Raw genomic sequence first — 6,000 nt, 5'->3', positions numbered from 1 at the left:
TCTAACACCAGATAGGGACACAAAGATAGTGACAACCTTTTTAAAATGAGCTGGGAGACAGGTACAATTTTTATCTCAAAGGCTTTGCTATTAAACTTATTTTTACATCATTTTGTGAGTTCATTTCACTTTTTATTCAGGTACTTCTCTGTTTACTGTGCATTGCTATTAGTCAACTTGGGGCATTAAGCCTGAGATACAACTCATTTCTTCCTTGAAAAAAAAATGTAAGATTGAATTTTTGCATGATTTATATTCTGGACATCATTGGACCAAAATGTTGAAAAAAAGTTCTAAAATACACCTCAGACCATTTATAAACTCATGGCTTTTGGGTACCTAGCACCCCCTAGATCCCCAGCTTAATTTAATTATTACAGTGTAGTCTGGGCTGGTTAGGGTGTTCTGAAAGGATGCACAAAAAGGTTGAAGAGCAAGATTGAATTTCTTTACTTAGCCATGAGTTTTGTTCATGTCATCATTGGACTAAAACATTTAAAAAAGTATAAAATTTACCTGTTGCAGCTCCCAGACTTTTGGCTTAATGTTCTTATCTCCATTATAGTCTTGGTCATTTAAGGTGTGTTGAAATGATTCAAGGAATATTAAAGTTGAAGAGCAAGACTGTATTTCTTCCCTTAATCATGATTGTTGTTCAGGACACTATTGAATGAAATGGTTATTAAAAAACTATAAAATGCCTCACAGAGCATCTAGCGCTCCCATGACATCTGGGTATTTGTAGCCCCAGACCTCCAGCTTAATGGAGTTATTTTCGTTATATCTTGGTAAGCTGAGGTGTGTTGAAATGTTTTAGGGGAAAAAAAGTTGAAGAGCAAAGACCAAATTTCTTCACTTAATCATAATTATTGGATGAAAAGATTGTTTTAAAAAACTGTAAAATGCACCTAAGAGCTCCTAGAACCCTCATGGCTTCTGAGGGACTTGTGGGCCCCACATACACAGCTTAATGCAGTTGTTTTCCTCTGCAGTTATCAGAGTGCAGACTTACCTACTTATAATACATCAAATTGAATAAATTTCGGGGGAAAAAACCCTGAAGAATACCTGTGAGACAAAAGGAAGAACAAAAGTAATCTGAATGATGTGGGTAGGACAGCATGGGTGGGCCAGTGGGCAGGAAGGGTAGAGTGGAGACCTTTCACCTAGTGTGCCAGCTGAGGTACATTTGGTCCTGGTTTATAGTGAGCATTTTAGAGAATACCTTTATTTTATTTATATTTAAAGAATAGGTTTTATTTACGCTATTTTTATAGTACAATATGTATCTGTTAATAGTTCATTGTATTAGGCACAATGGTTTCTTTAGGTAATAAAGTCATTTATTTTTCGGTCAATTTATTAAAGTTATAGGCTTTTCTTGGTAGTTGTTTCCAACAAGTAGCTATATTATGCTGCTTATTATTGTGCACTATGTTATTTTTAATATTAAATTGTTTTGTTTAACACCTTTTTATTTATTTTTTTCATGATTTACTTTGTTTTGCCATTGTTTGCCCTTTATTCCTTTCCTTATTTCTTTTTGGGTCTGTTTATTGTAACTGTGAACTTCATAACTGCAAATGATGGCTGATTATGAATATTTACTACAGAATGTTACTATTATTCCAAAAATATTCAATGTCGGTAGACATTTTAATAAGATTGATGTGGTTTTGGAGGGGGTTGCTTTTTTCCGATATTAGTGGTTGTGTACTACAGGCATCTGATGTTTGCACTTATTAGCTTAGGTGCTGCAGTAGCCTGGAGTTTTTGGTATACTCTGAAATATTGTTATCTTGGGCTGGATATGAATTCCTGTCTTTGCACTTTGAATTCCTGTCTTTGCACTTTCAGTGTCAATTTTTCTCAAATGTAGTTAGCTGTCAAATTTTGGGTCTATATCACATAATCGAAATTCCAAAATATCGAACACCATAAGCTTGAACTTGTAATTTCGAAATGTGATAACATTGAACACTCAGAATAGCGAATTTTTTCCCAGGGAAAAAAATTACTGTTCCGAGCAACATACACACAACACAAGCACACCAAAATAAATAATCCACACACATCCACTTAAAAAAACCTACTTCTAACCCTACACTAAAGCGTACATACATTCCAATCTATCCACTAACCTTAACCCGCACTCTAACCCTAAGGTCCGTAACTATTGCACACTTACCCTAAGAAACTATACACAAACAAACTAATTAATACACACACATACACTTAACAAAACCGTTCTTCTAAACCTACACTAAACCATACATAGATTCCTACCTATCCATTTACCTTAACCCACACCCTCACCCTAACATCTGTAACTATCGTACCACAGTAGTGGAAATAGCAAAGCCACGGAATGGCCCACCAAAATCTTGCCCTAGGTAACAATTCAATGTTCTGTGGCTTCGCTATTTTCAGCCTTCGATGTAGTGGGATCGATATTATAACATTTGAAGTTTTGCGACTTCGATGTTATAATATAGACCCCAAATTTTAACAGTAGCCTAATGATGAGCTTTTCATTTTTGTCCATTAGTTTGTTTGTGATTCTTTTTCTTTTTTCACTCTCTCTTTTTGTTTTTTTGCTGTTTTTTTTTTATTTTGATTTATTCAGTATTGCAGTTTTCTGTTATGTATGTCTCTTATTGTTTATAAAACTCTGTTCTTTGAAGTTTTGTTGTTGTAGTATTTGGTTAATTGTAGATGTATATGCCTGAATTTGTAGAGACTGTTCATTTAGTTGTTTTTGTTGGTGACATTTTATGATGGAGAATTATGCATGGTTGTTTAATTGGTATGACACAGAAATGTTGGTATTGGTTGTTATGCATAGCTTCAAGTTGAAATTATTTTGTTAGTATGTTTGAGTGTTTGGGGACTCTTTAGTTATTTGTGATGTATGCATGTTTTGTACTTTTCTGAATTTTTGGTTGTGTTTTATTTGTTTAATATAAATTAAATTTTGACATTAAAGTACCCTGTGGGAGATTTCTTTTAACATTATATTCTATGGGAATGTAGAAATGACTGGTTTTGTTTTCTTTACTTTGCAGTGATAATGTACTTACCACGAACATACTTCCAGGTGATGTAATTAATATGCACATATTTCATAATATTTATGCATTGTACTACAGTACTAGATATCTAAGTGTTATTCCTTTCCCTACAAGGTTAACATAAATTATTCACATACACATGCTCACACAAACATGTGCACGCATAACTGAATTAACATACAAAACACATTCTTTCATTTTCATTCCCTTTTATTCATTCTTCAATAACCTACTTTTTTCACCTATGGTTTGTTGGGGAACCAAAGGTTATTGCTGTACTCAGTGGGTGTGGGGCATAGGACTTTATCCTGAACCGGTGTGTCTTGGTGATATGGAGAGAAGCAGAGAAGCAGAGTACCTGATAAAAATCAATGCAGGCACAGGGAGCATGTGTAAAATCTAACTCAGCACATTAATTCTGAACCAAGTTACTTAAACTGTGACAAAACTAAAACTGACTGCAGAAAAACACACACAGACGCACAAGAGTAAGTAGATTCTTTTTTTAAAATAGTAATAATAATACTGAAGATAATACTAATAATAATTAAAAAAATTCTCTGAGCCAAGTTAAAACTACAGGAAACAGCAAAATACATCATTTATTTTAAAACAATAAAAAAACTGATTCAAACTTTCACACAAAAAGTGCTTCTTCACTTGCAAAAGCAGAACACACGTTAAAGACCACTTAAATAGCAATGTTTTGATCATATAATCAATTAAAATAACCTCTCAGACTGACTTTTAATCAGATTTATAATGACCTTACTTTTAGAACACACTTTATGCTTTGAATAATGGAACTTATCTGCTCTTAGCAAACTGTTCTACTTATATTTATGATTGCCAGTTCTGGCTATCAAATCACCTCCCCTCATATTCTCATGGATAACATAAAGACAGTATATCTAAATTCATGCTTTTTCCTCCGTTTTGAAAGCTTTCCTTGCACAGAGCAGTAACATATACCTTTCTTTTAATTTCTGCTCACTAATATGTTTTTTAACATCCTCTATGATTTATATACATAAAATGATGAGCATACCATACATATTGCCAAGTTTGTTATGTTGTTAAAGTCACTGTCAGCAAAAACATTTAATGTAAATTTCTATTTAGTATAAGTATTGAGAAAATAATCATTCTTTGACAGATTCTTTAAAATAAATGTGCTCTGGTAACATATTAATGAGCCCTGAAAGTAGTGTGTTATACGCCAATGCTTCCATATTGTATTCTGTGCTACTTAAGTATTCCTGTTATAAGTTGATGTTAACCTATTAATTCCTCTTCTTTGCACAGTATTCATTTGGAAGTATGAGATTGCCAGTACTGGAATGGTTCAGCAGAGTTGCTTTCTTACTATATATTATGTCTATTACAACTTGCTTGTTTAAAAATATTAAATAAACCATCTAAAATCACATTGATTTCAAGCCTGAATATCCCAAGTATTTGTCCTTTCACATGATTTCCAAACAAATCGAGTGTGTGTTATATTTAATGTGTTTATTATGAACTATAGTTCCAATTTCTCCCTCCAAAGGCTTATTTAAATGTATATCTAAGAAATGTATCTTGTTTTATGCTTGCATTATCACTTATCTTAAAAAGTTTAATGTGTGGGGAAGGTAATCAACTGGGTCTTACATTTCTTAAATAGTGCCTCACAGAATTTGTCTTTCGGCTTTTCCCGGTTAGGGGTTGCCACAGTGGAACTCTGGTCCGCTAATGATTGGCAGTTGATTTTTATGTACCGGCTTACCAGGCCTGACGCACAACCTTCAACGAAGGTATGCCCATTCACACATGTCTCCACGCAGAAGACGCTCTAGCTGAGAATCGAACCGCACAATGTCTTACTGTGAGGTGACAACACTACTGCAGCACCACCACCGCGCATTTGCAAAACAGCACATTTTCCAAAAAATGTATTTGGTGGCTTAAAAACATGGCCATTCTCGCTTGGCGACATTAAGGTATTCACATAAGTGTTAGCGACATATTTCTCCATGGCAGCACCTTGGTTCAGTAAGTAAGCATGTTCATAGGATCATAGGTTCATAGGTATTTACTAGGCTAACAAACACAAGGGCCTTTTTAAGCCTAGCCATGCATCCCAAATCTCTGACAAGTTCTGATATCCTTGATAAGCGTAAGCAGGGGTTTGGGAGATTAACCATTTACAGGTTACCTTGCCCATTAGAGACATAGGTGCCAAACCAGAATGAAAGACTGTTAATTATGTTTGGGAGAGGGAACAATTTTAAATTTAATTCTCTAGTATGCGGTCTAATTTCATTCGGAAAGTTTGTCAAGTTTCCACTGGCAGCAAGTATAAAGGATAAACTCATGCCCATCAATGAGTTTTCTGCCAACAACACTTGCTTGAAAGTTGGAAAGCAATAACAGAAAAAGTTTGACTCATAAAGGTTTTACAAGAGTGTTACAGCTTCAAAATTACATACTAAATGGGGATGGGGTGGGGAGGAGGGATGCATACCTATCAACCATACAGACTTTTGCATAATGTCCAGATTTTTGCCTCATATTTTTGGTCCGTTTTTCATAAAATTGTCGTTTTCTGACAAATGAGTGGTAGATCATTAAAGACTCAAGTTACAAAATAGTGACAGACATTTGAGTTTCAGACTTCATACCCTTCAGAAAAATTCATGCTAATGCAAAACCTATTATTCTATCAACTTTCTAAGTTTGTAACAACAACATTTAAAATTTGTCCCTATTTTTGGGCCTTTGTCCCACTTTTATAAATGGCTTTGTCCAAATTTCTTCCTCTAAGAGGTTGAGAGGTACGGGGGGATTTAAAGATAAAAACATGGCTGGACTGGACTGGGGAAGAATTTTGTCAGGAAGTATATTATAGAAAGCTGAACAAACTGTGTCTATTTTGCATGGTCTCCCT

Source organism: Protopterus annectens, chromosome 4.part1, assembly GCF_019279795.1.
Source record: "Protopterus annectens isolate FY-2018-M chromosome 4.part1, PAN1.0, whole genome shotgun sequence".
Lineage (NCBI taxonomy): Eukaryota > Metazoa > Chordata > Ceratodontiformes > Protopteridae > Protopterus > Protopterus annectens.
The sequence above is the reverse complement of the archived record's forward strand: the minus strand, read 5'-3'. Positions refer to the sequence as shown.